The sequence below is a fragment of the Tachyglossus aculeatus genome, chromosome 1 (assembly GCF_015852505.1).
Source record: "Tachyglossus aculeatus isolate mTacAcu1 chromosome 1, mTacAcu1.pri, whole genome shotgun sequence".
Taxonomy (NCBI): Eukaryota; Metazoa; Chordata; class Mammalia; order Monotremata; family Tachyglossidae; genus Tachyglossus; species Tachyglossus aculeatus.
Window position 1 is genome coordinate 111,203,061 of NC_052066.1, and position 18,693 is coordinate 111,221,753.

The 18,693-nt window shown below is 42.8% G+C and overlaps 1 non-coding gene across 1 annotated transcript; it reads right to left on the minus strand.

Moving 5' to 3' along the window:
- Positions 1-3,083: 3,083 nt before the first annotated feature.
- Positions 3,084-3,221, minus strand: LOC119938052. The gene has a single exon (XR_005454334.1). It is a non-coding gene; the product is annotated as a small nucleolar RNA SNORA7 (small nucleolar RNA).
- Between the last annotated feature and the right edge of the window lie 15,472 nt (positions 3,222-18,693).

An 18,693-nucleotide genomic window follows, 5' to 3' on the forward strand; every position in this document is an offset into this window, starting at 1 on the left:
TATCATCTTAATGAAAGGGAAGAAAAGCCAGAATAAATAAAAATCTCACTTAGGCCCACTTAGGAGAAGCAGCATGGCTCAGTGGAAAGAGTATGAGCTTTGGAGTCAGAGGTCATGGGTTCACATCCCGGCTCCGCCACTTATCAGCTGTGTGAATTTGGGCAAGTCACAACTTCTCTGTGCTTCAGTTATCTCATCTGTAAAATGGGGATTAAGACTGTGAGCCCCAGGTGGGACAACCTGATCACCTTGTAACCTCCCCAGCACTTATAACAGTGCTTTGCACATAGTAAGTGCTTAATAATTGCCATTATTATTATTATCATCTCTTCCATTGCCATCCCTTATACAAATTCTTAATGAGCAGTAAAGAAATCAGCAGAGTTTATTTTTTTAATGATATTTGTTAAGCACTTACTATGTGCCAGGCACTGTACTTAGCCCTGGGGTAGTTACAAGCTAATCAGGTTGGACACAGTCCCTACCCAACACGGGACTCACAGTCTTTTTCCAATGGCATTTGTTAAGCGCCTACTATGTGACAGTCACTCTACTAAGCTCTGGGGTAGATACAAGTTAATCAGGTTGGACACAGTCCATGTCTCTCAGGGGCTGAGTCTTAATCCCCATTTTACAAATGTGGTAACAGAGACACAGAGGAGTTAAATGACTATTTTTTAAAAATGGCTTTTGTTTAAGTGCTTCCTATATGCCAGACACTGTACTAAGCACTGGGGTACATACAAGATAGCTGAGTTCAAAACAGTCCATGTCCCACATTGGAGCCCAATGTTTTGTAGGGACTGTCTCTATATGTTAACAATTTGTACTTCCCAAGCGCTTAGTACAGTGCTCTGCACATAGTAAGCACTCAAATATGATTGATTGATTAATCATCATTTTACAGTGAGGTAACTGAGGCACAGAGAAGTGAAGTGACTTGCTCAAAGTCTCACAGCAGAGAAATGGAAGAGCCAGCCTTAGAACCCAAATCCTTCTGATCAGTTCCCTCTTTTTAGGTTCCCTGTCATCCAATGGGCAGTGACAGGGCAGATCTTAACAGATGGGCAGTCATCATTTGGGCTTCATTTTATCTTGATGTTGCTTATGTATGGACTATGGCCAGGGCATCCCACGAGGGATTTTAAGTAAGTCCCTCAGAGAAACTTAAACAACTAGCATAAACGATGTTTTCTTTTTGCTTCTGTTGTAGAGAGCTTACGGGGATTGACAGTAGCCCCTTCAAAACATTGCTACCCGATGTATTCTTGGCAGCAGACAGACGTTTTTCCTTCCCTTCAGCTTCATCTAGTCACAGTGAATCACCAAAACACAACGGAAGGCTTTATTCTCTGACAGCTGAGATGGAGCTGCTGGGTGAAATGTTGTTTAGGTGTGTAGGGGGGGAACTTGAAGACCCCTTCATTTTACGAGCATGGTCATTTCTGTGCCCCAGAATTCTTAGTCAAGTACTAACCTGCTGAACTGTCTACCAAGGATGAAGGGAGGCAATCAGCCCCAAATGACAGAACCGTGATTCTACCCTCAGAGATAGGGCATCCAGGACTGGATTGGTTAGAGATATGCACAAAAGCTTGCAATGCCTTTTGATCACTGCCTTAGGGTAGTACTGTGCTTGACGTTTAGTAAGTGCTTAACATATACCATCACAAAAAATAGAGCATGGATAAAACAGGGGCCTTGGAGTCAGAAGGACCTGGGTTTTAATCCCTGCTCTGCCACTTGTCTGCTATAGAAACTTGGCCAAGTCACTTCACTTTTCTGGGCCTCAGTTAATAATAATAATGGTATTTGTTAAGTGCTTACTATGTGCCAGGCACTGTACTAAACGTGGGGGTGGATACAAGCAAATCCAGTTGGACTCAGTCTCTGTCCCACTTGGGGCTCACAGTCTTAATCCCCATTTTACAGATGAGGTAATTGAGGCACAGAGAAGTGAAATGACTTGCCCAAGGTCACATAGTAGAAAAGTAGAGGAGCCGGGATTAGAACCCATGACCTTTTGACTCCCAGGACCATGCTCTATCCACGCCATGCTACTCCACATGTTACTTCATCTGTAAAATGGGGACTAAGACCGTGAGCCCTGTGTGGGAAAGGGACTGTGTCTAAACCAATTACCTTGTAGCTAACCCAGTGCTTAGTACAGTGCCTGGCACAGAGTAAGTGCTTAACAAACACCATCATAAAAAATGAGAACTTTATTTTAGAAAATACTTTGTAGAAACCAATACCTTCAATGCAGGAGCAGTGAGCCCATGGTTGGGTAGAGATTGTCTCTATCTGTTGCCGAATTATAATCAATCAATCAATCAATCATATTTATTGAGCACTTACTGTGTGCAGAGCACTGTACTAAGCGCTTGGGAAGTACAAGTTGGCAACATATAGAGACAGTCCCTACCCAACAGTGGGCCCACAGTCTAAAAGGGGGAGACAGAGAACAAAACCAAACATACTAACAAAATAAAATAAATAGAATAGATAAGTACAAGTAAAATAAATAGAGTAATATATATGTACAAACATATATACATATATACAGATGTATATATTATATATAGATCTATAGATCTATAGATCTATATAGTATAGATTATACTTTCCAAGCACTTAGTACAGGGCTTTGCATACAGTAAGCGCTCAATGAATATGATTGAATGAATGATTTACAATACCATACCACATTATGTCTCAACAGTATTTACTGAGCACATTCTTTGTTCCCAGCAATGTCCTATACGCTGAACAATAATATCAACTGTGGTATTCATTAAGAATTTGCTATGTGCGAAGCAGTAATTACTAAGGACAATACAATCAGTCCCTGTCTCTGTTCCATCTTGTCTTGTCATACTGTAGAGTTGTCTCTGATCCACAGCGACACCATGGACACATTTTTTCCAGAACACCCCATCTCCATATGCATTTGTTCTGGTAGTGCATCCCTAGACTTTTTTCAGTAAAAATACGAAAGTGATTTACAACTGCCTTCTTCCACACTTGAGTCTCTACCCTTGACTCTCTCCCACGCCGCTGCCACCCAGTACAGGTGAGTTTTGATTTGTAGCAGATTGCTTTCCACTTTCTAGTCCCTGCCCAAGCTAGGAATGGAATGGGTATGCCTCTGCATGACTCTCCCTCCAATAACTGAGACTGGTAGAGTTCTGGAAACACTCCAGGTACAATCCTGAGAGGCACTTTGTCTCTTATGGGGCTCAAAGTCTAAGGCAGAGAAAGAACATGTATTTAATCTCCATTTTACAGATGAAGAAACTAAGGGGCAGAAAATGAATCGATTAATCAATGATATTTACTGAGTGCAGAGCTTGGGAACGAGAAGTTAAGGGGTTTGGTCACATAACAGGCAAATGGAGGCACAGGAAATAGAAACTGGTCCCCTGACTGCAGGGTCCACGTTCTTTCCACTAGACCACACTGAAGGCTGGCATCAGGCATAGGAACCTGTGCTGTTCCTGGATGTGAATAGAAGTGACTTGATTATTTACCTACAGTACATGAGAAAGGAGCTTTTAAGATGTTACTTAAGCCCCATGCTCAAGGACTAAGTTTTTCAAGCACTCATAAAGGATTCTGATCTTAGGGAATGTTAGAGCCTTCAAAGAAAGGGCTGCAAATGGAAATGGTTACTGATCACCAATGCTGGGATCTCAGAGTTGTGTTTGTAGCTCTATATCTAAGCTTTATTCATCCTGTGAACCGATGGATTCTGAGACAGCTCCGTATACAGTATTGAGATGGCTCTGTCCTCTATCAAAAACGGGAATGTAGCTATTTCTTGAAGTTTATTTGTTTAAACACTTGCTCTCTTTTGGGAGGTAACTTTTTTCTCAAACAAATGCAAGAAATACCAGGCTCTGCTTGACAGCACTCCATAAACAATTGGCTGTTTTTAAATTTGGCGGCCTTGGGGTAAATGTGAGAATAAGCTGTGAATTAAAGATCCCCTGACAGATGAGAGTTTGTAAAGTGAGAAAAAACAGGCTGATTTTTAGTACAGCGCTGACAAGCCCAGGATTATGCCATTCTGGTTGAGAAAGCTCCACATTTTCTGTCCCTTGCCACTAGCATCAGAAGCCCTACTGCCCAGGCCTATTTACTGAAAACAATTTGGTGCACCTTCAAAATGCTTAGCACATTGAAAGATGTAATAATCAAGGATTTTATCCAGATTTAGTTCCAGTATTTACTGACCCGTAGCCAAGAACTATAGGAACTGTGCCATTCCCCAGCAGAGTCAAGGTTCCTATCAGACTCAGGCATAATAATAGCAGGCACAAAATGGGGATGTTTGGGGTTTCCATGAGCCTAGGCCAGAGTTAAATTGGTTACCCTGTTTAGACCAGGCAGCGAGAACAGAGGGTAGGATTCTTTAACTTCTGTCTCACCATTTTCCTACCTGCATCATAGTGATAGTTGGGTAACAGCTACTCACAGATAGGCAACAGAGGTCAAAGATGGTCAATGCAGCTCACGCCAGCAACTGGGGATTTTCCCAAGAGATGTGAGACTCGACGCACTGCTCCTTTGCCACATGGTTAATCTGGTCCGGCTCATAGAGGTCATGGATTGTGCACATGAAGAGAAATCAACCAAACATAAAATTCAGGGAATGTAAAACAGATTTTCAGAGCTTGATTGATTGAACAATACGCCAAAGTGATTCCCAAATCCACATGAGAATAATTGGCAGTGTCCTGCAAAGCAATATAATTTTCTTTGAGTGCGAAAAGGAGCACAAACACTTAGTGATAACATATCCAGTATATATTTGCTTGCTCTTCCTTCTTGGTTAAACTTTTTTTGTTCCTTCACCTCTCCATTTATCTTTTAGGGATAAACATCCTATTGTGCTGGATATTCTTTGCACTTCCTGCAGATTTCCACATGGTCACAGATTTTGCTCAATTTTTCATCTGTTTATTGACATGCTACCGCCCCAGGAATGTTATAAGGGTGTTCTGCAGACACAGCCTCAAGGAATGCCATTCTTGTTTAGAAATAGCCATCCTCTCCAAGAATTTTGGTAATGGGAGTTATGGAATGAGTGGCACAATATGTTTATAAAGTTCTGAGGCCAGTTGGGCTTTGCGGGCAAAGAATAGAATGGTTGGGGGGCGGGGGGGGGGGGGGGGGGGGGCAGCAGATAACCCGGTTCTTTTCATTCCAGCAGCCTGTCTTATTCCGGGTAATCGGGTGACTTCAATCAATCCAATTAATGTTATTTATTGAGCACTTACTGTGGGCAGAACATTGTATTAAGTACTTGGGAAAATACAATATAATGGAGCTGGTAGACATGATTCCTGCTCACAAGGAGGTTACAGTCTTCACGGGGAGGCAGACATGAAAATGAATTAGAGATTTGGGAAATATCTGAGTACAGGATATGTATGTGAGTGCTGTGGGCCTGGAATGAATACCAAAATGCTTATGGGGTGCATAGCCAACTCCGTAGTTGATGGTGAGGGAAGGGAAATAAGGGCTAAATTGGGGGAGGCTTCTTGGAGGAGATAAGGTTTTAAAAGGGTGTTGAAGGTGGGAAGAGTCATGGACTGTCAGATAAGAAGGAAGAGGGAAGACTTGGTCAAGGAGTTGGTGGGAGGGAGAGATAAGACTGAGGTACAGAGAGTAGGTTGGCAATAGAGGACCGGAGAGTGTGGGTTGAGTAAGAGATCAGCAAGGTAATGTAGGAGGGAGAGAGCTGATTGAATAACTAAAAACACTATTGTTTAATGTGGAGGTGGAGGGGGTAACCATAGGAGGTTTTGAGGAGTGGGGAGATACAGGTTTAATGTTCTTTTCAGAAAAATGATCTGGGCAACTGAGGAGTAGAGAAGGAAGAGAGAGGGGAAGTAAGGAGTTCATCTAGGTTGTGGATGCAGTAGTCAATGTTGGGAAACGATAAACTGTTATTTCAGAATGGTAGCAGTTTAGATGGAGAGGAAAGGTTGGATTTTAGACATGCTGTAAAGGTAGAACCTATAGGAGTTCATGATACGTTGAATATGTGGATGGAATGAAAAAGATGAATCAAGGATAATGCCAAGATCCTGGTGGCACTGTCTGTCTGCAGTGACAGGAAATTCAGGGGGAAGACACAGTTTTGGTGGGAAAATTAGTTCTGTTTTAGAGATGCAAAGTTTGAGGTGCTGGCAGGACATATAGGTAGAGATATCTTGAAGCCAGGAGGAAGCGTGAGACCGAAGAGAAAGAGAAAGATCAGGGCTGGAGAGGTAGACTTGGGAATTGGAAATCATCTTCATAAAGATGGTAGTTGAAGACATGGGATTGAATTAGTTATCCAGGGGAGTGGGTGTAGATGGAGAAGAGGTGAGGATCCAGAACTGAGTCTTGAGGAACTCCCATAGTTTTAAAGATGGGAAGCAAAGGAGGAACTTGAAAAATAAATTAAAGAGTGGCCAAAGAGATAAGAGGAAAACCAGGGAGACAATGAAGGTGAAATCTAGCTTAGATAATGTGTTCAGGAAAAGGGGTGGTTCACAGTGTCAAAGGTAGCTCATAGGACAAGAAGGATTAGTATGGAGTAGAAGCCATTGATTTGACAAGAAGGAAGTCGTTGGTGACCTTAGAGAGCATTGTTTCCATGGTAAGGTGGGCAGAAGCCTGATTTCATCAGTCCAAGGAGAGAGTTGGAGGAGAAGTGGTGACAGCAAGTGTAGACCACTCGTTCAAAGAGTTTAGAAATGGTACTCTTCAAACCACTTAGTACAGCCCTATGTACACAGTCAATGGTCAATAAATACCACTAATTGATTGGATGAATGATTGAGGGAGATTGAGCAATAATTAGAGGGAGCCATGGGGTCAGAAGACAGTTTTTTTATGGATAAGGGATACTTGGGTATATTTGAAAGGAGTGGGGAAGAAGCTGTTGGAAAGTGAGTTGTTGGGGATGGTGGACAAGAAGGGAAGAAGGAATAGGGTAATTGTTTGATAAAATGACAAAATATGGCATCAGAGGCAAGGTAGAGGGGATAGAATTTGACGAGACAGTTTATCACCTCGAGGTACAGCTAAGAAAGGATAGGAAGGTCAAAGAAGGAGGAGGAGAAGGAAGGGAATAGAGTGGAATAGGAGGGATTTTAGGGAGTGTATGCTTAATGGTTTCAAGTTTGTCAACAAAGTACCTTGCCAGGTCATTAGGAGCAAGAAATAGTGGGGTGAGGGGACTGGAGGTGTGAGGAGGTAGATAAGAATCTGAAACAGCTGGTGTAGACAATGGGCAAGTGAGTTAATAAGGATGGGGAAATGTTTCTGCCAGTTGGATAAGAGGTCATAGTTATTGTTATTAATTATTAATTGCATTTATTGAGCACTTACCATGTGCAAAAATACTGTAGTAAGTGCTTGGGGCAGTACAAAATAATATCAGACACATTGCCTGCCCACAGTGAGCTCAGGTGCAGGTGCCTTTGAGATTGTGCCTAGATTCCTACCAGACATTTCCTTCCATTCCAGGGTTCTTGCTTCATTTTGATTCCTCCAAGTTATAAATTTTGATTAGGAACTATTAGCTGAACATCATAGAGAAAACCATTCCTACTTTTCCATCCAGGTATTTCTTCTTGTCGTTAGGAAGGAAGATAATGATCTGACAGTGTCTACTGACTGTTTCCTTTGCCTTTTGAGATGGTGCTGAGTTCTTCCCAAGCATAAACTACTTAGATAGCTACACCAGTCCAGCCCATAAGCATAAGCTCTTGTGACACTGAAACTGAACCTCATCTCTGCTTCAGAAATAATAATTAATAACAATAATTATGGTATTTGTTAAGCACTTACTATGTGCTAGACACTTCTAAGTGCTGAGGTAGATACAAGATAGTTGGATTGGACAAAGTCTCTATCCCACATAGGGCTCACACTCTTAATCCCTATTTTACAGATGAGGTAACTGGGGCACAGAGAAGTTAAGTGACTTGCCCTAAGTCACATAGCAGACAAGTGGAGGAGTCAGGATTATAATCCATGATCTTCTGATTCCCAGACCTGTGCTCCATCCACTAGGCTGAAAGCTATTTTGTCTTGTAGACTCTTCCCTGGCAAAGCACAAGTATTCCTTACAACTTTTTCAAGAAGGGAATACATTGCAAAGCCTAGAATGGAGAAGGCCAAATCAATAGCCAAATTTATTTGGAGTTTGGAGCAGTCCACGATAAAACAGACCATTGATTGATGTAAGGAGGGTTGGAAAAGACCTAGTAGGAGTTTGTTAAATACTCTGACTTCCAATGCAGGATATTGTCAAGGATTAGATTAAGGGGTAAAACATTTGATCTCCGCATTCATTGTTTGACAGGCTGAATTTATGCACATTACATACACACACTCTTCTTACCTCATTTCCTGAAATGTCAAGTGTACCGCATTCTTGGCAGATCAGTAAACATCTTAAGTTTTGTCCCCTGGAAACAGCAAATAACAACTTTAACCTACAACTAGAAGCTGACTGCTTGCAATTTCTTGATATTGAGGGTCATAGTGAACAGTTTAAGAAAATGAAACCACCTACAGAAGGGTTTGGTGAATCAATATGGAAAATATCTTTGGATTAATAGTAGATATTTTTGGATAATAGTAGGGTATGTCAAAGGCCATGTTTGTTCATGGGATAATTTCCAAATGGTCAGAAGTATCTCTAAAATCCAGCTTTATCTTTTCCTGCATATACTTTTATCAATCAATCAAACAATGTTTTTAGTAAGTGATTACTGTGAAGAGCACTGTTCTAAGTGCTTGAGAGAGTACTATTTTATTATATCAATAATATGTAACAAATAGGCTCCAGAACTTTAGCAGACTGTATTTTTTTTTTGGCACTCTCAGGAGATGTTCTCATGGACAAAAATATATTCATTCCACTCACTTTTTTTTTGCTTGGAATCAACTGATAGGCTTCAATACAGAAAAGTTTTTTAAGGTTGAGTTTGGGTTTGCTTAGTTCCTTGGGGAAAAGCAGACTGTGTTTCAGTGGAGAGTAGAGCGGAGGTTTTCCCTTCCATCCCGTCTCTTTCAAGGCCTCCAGGTTAGAACAGTTGTTAAGGTAACCAATTGCCTGCTTTGAATGCATGGACTGGTTCAATGGCTTCTGAGACTTGGGCTGGATTTGATGATGTATTTTTGTTTTCCTACTTCATCTTAGATCCACCGTTATCCCACTTCTGGCTGTACATCTGGACAGAGAATTATTCCACTTTCATATTCTATTCAATCTTATTTTCCATCATTATAGATCTTGATTTCTCTCATTGCTATGAGGCATTCTGTGGTAAGAGGGCAGTACATTTTGTTCTGTGGGTTTTTGTTAGGCAATTAAGTAGGGCCTCTCTCTCTAAGACAGTAAAACAGAATTCAGACTTAATTTTTTTTCTGAACAAGGCAGAAGAAAATGCAACATTTATGCAATGTTTTCCTTTGGTTTCATCGTGTTTATATCTGAGTAAGCAAAAATGTGACAGACTTTTTTTTCTAAGGCAGCCTAATGGGATGGAACTTCTCCAGGGTAACAGAAATCTACACCTTCCATGACATTGGCTGAGAGGTGTTGATGGTTCCTGTGCTGTCTCTACATGGACATAGCCAGGACTTTTTTGTGCAAAGAAATATTGTGGGCCCCGACATGTTTTTCGCCCAAGGAAGCAGTAGCAAACTTGCCTCCATCAGGCTTCTGCAGAAATCCCTTAGGTCACTGCTATTATCTCATGCAGGACATCCTGTGCAATAGGAATAAGTAGGATCTTTGGGAGCCTTCTAAAAATTTCCCAACATGGCTTACTGTCACTAAATAAAAATATCCCATTTAAGTGATTTTCACTCTAAAATCAAATCCTTTTTGGCTTTAGAAAACATCATTATATTGTAGGCTTCTTGAGGATAGGACTTTGCCTTTCATCTCCATTGTACTATCCCAAGGGCAGAGTAATCAATCAACGACTTTTATTGAGCACTCAATGTGTGCAGAGCACCTGGGAAATTACAATAGAGTTGTTAGGCATGATCCCTCCTGTCAGGGAGCTTAAAATCTAGTGGGGAAGACAGATAGTAAAATAAATTACATTTAGGGGAAGTTACAGAGTACAAGGATATGTACATAAATCATCATCAATCGTATTTATTGAGCGCTTACTGTGTGCAGAGCACTGTCCTAAGCACTTGGGAAGTACAAGTTGGCAAACATATAGAGACAGTCCCTACCCAACAGTGGGCAAAATGCTGCAGGGCTGGGGATAGAGAGATATAAAGTACAGTAATGCATTGATAATAAGCATTTCAATAAATACCATTGCTTGATCAATCAATTCACCATAGTTGTGGTGAAGTCCACTTTACTTTTTAAATGAATATCCTTAACAGAAGAGATTGTCCAAGTAGTAACATTTTATTTTAATTTCCAACATCTTCCCCATTTACTATGAATTTAATTTTAAATGTGAGCTATGGCTCTTGTTTTATAATAATAATATAAAAATAATGATAATAATATTTAGTAAGCATTTGCTATATGCGCTTACCTCTGTAATAAACCATGGGGTAGATACAAAACAACCAGATCAGTTATAAGCCCTGTCAAATGTGAGACATTATCTAAAAGAAAGAGATAACAGGATGTTGCATTCTCATTTTACAGCTGAGGAACTAGAGCACAGAGAAATGAAGTGACTTGCCCAAAGTCATTCAACAGGCCAGTGACAGAGCTAGGATTAAGAGTCATGTCTCCTGATTCCTAGTCCCCTGATTCCTAGTCCCCTGGCTCTTTCTTTTTATGAAATTTCCTTGTGGAACAAAGTCAGGACTTCCCACGATATGGAAGTGACATACACTCCTTATGCAGCTCACACTCCCACCTCTTCCCTGCAGTTACATGACCCTCCAGGGATGGGGAAAACTTGTCTGTATCCCTAGAAGAGCTCTGCAAGTTGTGCCTAGTGATTTAAATCACTTAAATTGCCATATCAAGAATCCATGAAATTCACATTAGTCAGAAGTTATTTGAAATCAATCAATGTTATTTATCCAGCACTCACCTTGTGCAGGGATCTGTACTAAATGCTCGATAGCAACATTATATCATAAAATAGAGAAAGCATATGTGATAATGCATAACTTGTCTACCTAAAATACTGTAAACACAAATATAATTGTTGAAAGATATCCATTTCTCAGATGGTGCCTGTCTGTGCTTAGTATTCATTCATTCATTCACTCAGAAGTGGTAATCAAGCATTTACTGTGTGCAGAATGGAACAGTGGGGCACTCAAGAGCCCTGTGATAATAACTAAGGTATTTGTTTAGCACTTACTATTTGCCAGGCACTTTACTAAGCATTGGGGTCGATACAAGCAAATCAATTTGGACATAGTCATTGTCCCATGTGGGACTCACAGTCTCAATCCCCATTTTACAGATGAAGGAACTGAGGCATGGAGAAGAGAAATGACTTGCCCAAGGTCACACAGCAGGCAAGAGGCAGAGTGGGGGATTGGAACCCATGACCTTCTGACTCCCAGGCTTGTGCTGTATCCAATACGCCATGCGGTTTCTCCCCAGTGGAAAGGCAGGTTGGCCACATGTAGGGTCACATCAGAAATAAACTGGAGAGTAGGCCCAGGCCCTCTGTGAAGTTCGATTACCGATTAGGGCATTTTGCCCTATGACTTGTTAACCAGGTGACATCCTTCAAGATGATCTAATAAATGAGTACTTCATATTGGCTCATGAATAATTGTCTTCACAGGTTAAATCATGAGGTCGCCGGATCTTAGAATGAGAAGGTGGCACCAAGATGTTTTGTGACCCTACTCCTCCCCTTGAACCTCTCCTTCCTGTAGGGACACTTGGGAACCAGGATCCCACCCTCATTGAGGAGGCCCCTGGTTGGCCTCTTCCCCCTGTCACTTCCACAGGTGTCAGCTCTGGAATAAGGGACCCGGGGAAGAGGTCTCATGGGCAGGAATTTGTGAACTGGCCTCCCATTCCTTCTGGAGGAGAACCCAGGTGCCTTTCTCCAGAAGTGACTCTCACAGCATGGGCAGGGGGTAGAAGATATCTCGCTGCTAACCTCTTGCCCATGTTCTGCCTCTGACCTGGAACACCCTCCTTCCTCATATCTTACAGACAATTACTTTCCCGCAGCTTCAAATCCTTACTGAAGGCACTTCTCCTCCAATAGGCCTTCCCTGACTAATCAATCACATATATTGAGCACTTACTGTGTGCAGAGCACTGTACTAAGCGCTTGGGAAGTACAAGTTGGCAAGCCCTCCTTCTTTCTTTTCCCATTCCCTTCTACATCATCCTGACTTGCTCCCTTTATTCATCTCCCCTCCCAGCCCCACAGCACGTATGTACGTAGTAAGCACTTAATAAATGCCATTATTATTATTATTATTACATCTGTAATTAGAGAAGCAGCATGGCTCAGTGGAAAGAGAGCGGGCTTGAGAGTCAGAGGTCATGGGTTCTAATACCGGCTCCACCACTTATCAGCTGTGTGACTTTGGGCAAGTCACTTAACTTCTCTGTGCCTCAGTTACCTCATCTGGCAAATGGAGATTAAAGACTGCGAGCCCCATGTGGGACACAACCTGATTACCTCGTATTCATTCATTCATTCAATCGTATTTATTGATTGCTTACTGTGTGCAGAGCACTGTATTAAGCATGCAGAGCACTGTACTAAGTGTTTCTCCCCCTTTTAGACTGTGAGCCCACTGTTGGGTAGGGACTGTCTCTATATGTTGCCAACTTGTACTTCCCAAGTGCTTAGTACAGTGCTCTGCACACAGTAAGTGCTCAATAAATATGATTGATTGCTTGAAGTACAAGTTGGCAACATATAGAGACAGTCCCTATCCAACAACAGGCTCACAGTCTAGTGCTTGGCACATATTATTATTATTGATTTCTTTATTTATATTAACGCTTGTATCCCCTTCTAGACTGTTAGTTCCCTAAGGGCAGAGAATGTGCTGTTTATTGTTATGTTGTACACTCCCAGGCATTTAGTGCAGTGCTCTGCACATAGTAAGTGCTCAATAAATGTGATTGAATGAATTAATGAAAAGGCTGCCCAGGCCCTTCTCTGGAGCTGACCCCCCACAGCAGGGAAGGGGGCAGAGGCCTCCCAGGCTATTTTCTGGAGCTGATCCAAGTGGTGGAGAAGGGGGTGAAATCTGTTCAGGCCCTTCTCATGAGCTGACCCCTAAAGCAGGGGCAGAGAGCAGAAGTCTCCTAGGCCCTTCTCCAGGGCTGAGACCCATGATGGTGGTAGAGGGCAGAGGCTATCCAGGCCCTACTTTGGGGTTGACCCCTATGGTGGGGGGAGAGGGGCTAGGCAAGTGAGGCCCTTTTCCAGAGGTGAACCCCACAGTGGGGGGCAGGGGACAGAGGCTGCCTAGGCCTTGCTTTGGCTCTGACCCTTTCAGTAGTGCCTGGGGGCAGAGGTCACCCATGCCTTCTCTGGAGCTGATCCCGGCAGTGGGGATGAGAGGCCTTATTGCACAGGCTTAGGGGACAGATTCTCTGGTGGGTAGTTTCCTACATCAGGGACACTTGTGGTTTTCCAGGGCCAGGAGTGGACCTTGGATCAGGTTCCAGGCTTACATCAGATTGCGCCCTATGACCGGCTAATGTAAAACACAGGGAATGTGGCTCCTTGTTGTGATGTTATTCAACCCCTTCAACTAGGGGTTGGTAGATTCGCTAGGATGCCCAGACACACTCATAATCCAAGCAAAGGCCTCTTATGCGAACCACACCCCCATCTAGTATCCCTCTGAGCATCCATTTGTGTCAGCCACCCACCATCCTCTCATGTCTCCCAAATGCCCCTGTTATCTGTCAAGAGACAGCTCTTTATGAACAGGGAACATGCCTGCTAATTCAGTTGGATTGTACTTTCCCAAGCACTTAGTACAGTGCTCTGCACATAGTAAGTGCTCAATAAATACCATTGACTGACTGACTGACTGAATTAGGTGAGTCAGACTCAGGAGGGTGTGGGTGCAAAGCACTCATCTCTCCAGGTGCCTGGCTCTGGCCTATCACATTAGAGGCATACAGAGGTCTTCCAAACTCCAGACTGTATGCTCCTTGTGGGCAGGGGACCCATCGACCAACTCTGGTTTATTGTACTTTGCACACAGTGAGCACTCAATAAATATCCTTGACTGATTGATTTCAGATGATTAGTCTCTGAAGGAATGCTTCCAAAGCTCACTCCCAGCAAGGGTAAACATGCCCTAACAATAATAATAATAATAATGATGACAATTATAGTTTTGTGAGGGTGCTACATGTCAAACACTGTGTTAAGCACTGTAGATACAATCAATCCATAAGTGGTGTTTACTGTACAGAGCATCGTACTAAGCTCTTGGGTTAGTATACTACAACAGAGTTGGTAGACATGCTCCCTGCCCATAAAGATCTCAGACTGGACACAGTCCCTGTCTCAAATGGGTTCCCAGTCTAAAGTGGGGGGAGAACAGGGATTTAATTACCATTTTACAGATGAGGAAAGAGAGGTACAAAATTAAGTGATTTTACCACAGTCCCACAGCAGACAAGTGTCCAGGCCTGTGCTCTTTCCAAGGGGCCTTGACGCCCTTTTCTAAATTAAAGGCTCAGTTGGACCTTTAGACCTTCCTCAACTGAGCCCGTATCCAGATCCAAGTGGTGACTTCTCTAGTCAGGGAGGATTCTTGGGGAGAGATTGGCTAGTGCTACAGAAAAGCAGCAAGACCTAGTGGATAGAACACGGGCCTGTGCGACAGCAGGATCTGGGTTCTAGTCCCAGCTCTCCAACTTGTATGCTGTGTGACTTTGGGCAAGTCAATTCACTTCTCTGGGCCTCTATATCCCCCTCTGTAAAATGGGGATTAAGACTATGAGCCCCATGAGGGACTGGGACTGAGCTCAACCTGACTTACTTGTTCCCATCCCAGTGCTTACTACAGTGCCCAGCACATAGTAAATGCTTAACAAATACCACAGTTATTTTTATTATTATGATTACCAGCCAGGTGGTGCCTTGGTGTCCGGAGAGACACCACAGGATAATAGGTGCTGGTGCCAACTTGGGGCTTAATCAGGGCCAGTGCATCTGGGAGAGGAACTCCTTCATGATAATAATAATTGTGGTATTTGTTAAGACCTATGTGACAAGCACTATACTAAGTGCTGGATTAAATATAAGAGAATCAAGTCTATCATGGAGTTCACAGTCTAAGTAGGTGGGATGCAATGGGGTATTGACTCCTCATTGCTCAGATGAAGGAACTGAGGCACAGAGAAGTTAAATGACCTCACCAAATTCACACAGCAGGCAAGTGGTGGAGCTAGGATTAGAACCCAGGTCCTCTGACTCCCTCATGTTGGCACCATTTTGGGGCCCAGAGTCAGAAAGTTGCCAGCCGGCCCTGCCTCCCTTAGCAAGATGTCCCAGGAGGACTGAGCAGGACTGGTTAGTTCTGTTGGGCATCTGAAGATCTATGTTGCTGGACCCATAAGAGGTGACAAAATTCAGCTTGCATGTAACCTGGCATTTTTCTTACCCCAGCAGGGCCCCAACCTTTCACTGGACATCAGTGGAGTGAAGACCCTGCTCCTCTAATCCTGCCAACCCTACAGGAGCAAAAGCTGTACAGAGTCCCCATGGGAGGTCTCTGGGAAAGTCAAGGAGTTGTGAGCTAAGCACGACTCATCCAGGAGGGTGAGGGGCAAAGCAGGGAATAAGGGAATAACAGGGTTCCTATCAATCCAGTCCCTCTCTCAGCCCCTATGCACTGATCCACAAATCCATAATTTATTTATTTATATTAATGTCTGCATCCTGCTCTAGACTGTGAGATTACTGTAGGCAGAGAATATACCTATCAACTCTGTTATATTGTACTCTCCCCAGTGCTTTGCATTCATTCACTCAATTGTATTTGAGCACTTACTGTGTGCAGAACACTGTAGTAAGCGCTTGGGAGAATACAATACAATAAACAGACACAATCCCTGCCCACAATGAGCATAAATGCTCACTAAATATGATTGATTGCTATCAATTTTCTCACCTGAGCTTCAGTTTCCTCTTTTCCTGCCATTCATTCATTCAATCATATTTATTGAGTGCTCACCATGTGCAAAGCACTGTAATAAGCACTTGGGAAAGTACAATAATGTCCATAGGGGTTTAAATCCTGCCCATGCTTGCTCCCCTGGCTTCAGTTCAGTGGCTAAGTGCTTAGTACAGTGCTCTGCACACAGTGAGCGCTCAATAAATATGATTGAATGAATGAATGACTATCTGGAACAGAATAGTGTAGGCCTCTCTTCAATATGATTAATTGCTTGATTGATGGATTAAAAGCTCCAGTTTTTCTCCTTCCCTGTCACTGGCAACACCTCCCACAGCAGGTCATCCCTGCGCAGAGTCCAAGAACAGGAAACCACCACCCTCTGCCTTTTCGATGTCAGTTAACAGTGATTGTGGTGACTTCTGAGCTTGGATCTCCACCCAAGAGTGTCTGTCCCACCGAGGGCATAGGCTTTGCAAAGGCACAAAAGTAGGGTGAAGTGACTTACCCACAGTCACAGCAGACAAGTGGCAGAGGCAGGATTAGCACCCAGGTCCTTCTGACTCCCAGGCTTCTTCTCTATCCATTAGGTCAAGCTGCTCCTCCATTGTTATAATCATTATTATAATTATTATTAACACTGAAGGGCAGGGCAAGATTAGCAGCAGTGAGGCCCTGGAATGCATAAACTCACCAGGACTGAAACAGTGCGGGCTGCACCACAGCCCCTCTGGGTAGACCATGTGAGAAGAAAAGACAAATAGCAAGCACCGCTTAATTGTGAGCTCAATGGGGGCATGCACAAGCCAGGAGGGTAGAATGAATGGATTAAAATCAAGCCAGGTGGGTAGAATAAATGGATTAAAATCAATCTAATCACAATAAACACAACGTGGTAGTTGGCTGGTGGGAGACAAGTGCAGCAGTCAGACTAGCCATCCAAGGGAATTTCTCTGTTTGGGCAGAGGCTGAGCTGTGACAAGAACCTCCACAGGCTGGCTCAGAAACAGAAATAGATCTTTATGGGTCAAATTCATTTTTATGGCAGCAAACTGCCTTTAATCAATCGACCAATCAATAGTAACTACTGAATGCTTACTGTTGGGAAAGCACTGTATGAAGCACTTGGGAGAGTATAATATAACAGAGTTGGTAGACTTGTTCCCTGCCCATGTGGAGGTTACAGTCTAGAGGGGGATGTTAAGTAATGTAATGTAATATGTAATAATGGCATTTGTTAAGCGCTTACTATGTGCAAAGCACTGTTCTAAGCGCTGAGGGGGATACAAAGTGATCAGGTTGTCCCACGTGGGGCTCACAGTCTTAATCCCCATTTTACAGATGAGGGAACTGAGGCTCAGAGAAGTTAAGTGACTTGCCCAAGGTCACACAGCAGACATGTGGCAGAGCAGGGATTCGAACCCATGACCTCTGACTCCCAAGCCCGGGCTCTTTCCACTGAGCCATGCTGCTTCTCTAAGCACACTTAGCACACTTCTCTAAGTACACTTTAAGCAGTGTGGCTCAGTGGAAAGAGCATGGGCTTGGAAGTCAGAGATCGTGGGTTCCAATCCTGGCTCCATCACTTGTCATCTTTGTGACTTTGGGCAAGTCACTTAACTTTTCTGTGCCTCAGTCATCTGTAAAATGGGGATTAAGGCTGTGAGCCCCACGTGGGACAACCTGATTACTTTGTATCTCCCCCAGTGCTTAGAACAGTGCTTGGCACATAGTAAGCACTAAACAAATACCATTATTATTATTATTATTATTATTACACACCATGTTTTCAACTACACTTCCATGCTATCTCCAGAAGCATAGTAACTTTCCCCTCATAGATTGTCTATAACAGAAGGAAATAAGTGTGTCTTCTTACTTCCTGTATAACCATTACTGTGTAACAAAGGACTGTTTGCCTGGAATAGTCTAGCTCAATTCACTTATATCTACCCCAGCTCTTAGTACAGTGCTTGGCACATAGTAAGTCCTTAACAAATACCAAAATTATTATTATTATTATTATTATTATTATTATTATTATTAATGAATCTGAAGACTCTGGCCTCCATTACCACAAGTTCACTGTGGGCAGGGAATGTGTCTACCAATTCTGTTGTAGTGTACTCTCCCAAGTACTTAGCATAGTGCTCTGCACAGAGTAAGCTCTGAATAAGTGCCAGTGAATAGTAAAACACACCACTGATTGTTTTGTTTTCTTTATTTTATTATTCTTGTGGTCTTGGCTTGTTGACTCAATTGCTTTTTTGTTGTTGTAGACCATTATTACAGCTGTCTTTATCTATCTTCACTTGGAATGTGAACCTCATGTAGAGAGGGCGCTGTACCTGATCTGTGGTTCAAGTATTTCCTCAGCACTAAGCACACTGGTTGGCACAAAATAAGTGCTTAATAAATACTTCCACAATGCCTTATTTACCATTGTTAATACTAATTAGATAGTATTAGTATCTAATACTAATTAGATACTGTTGAGTGACTAGCTGCTGTATTTGAAGGCAGATCCACAGGAACCATCTTGCCCCACATGCCCTATGC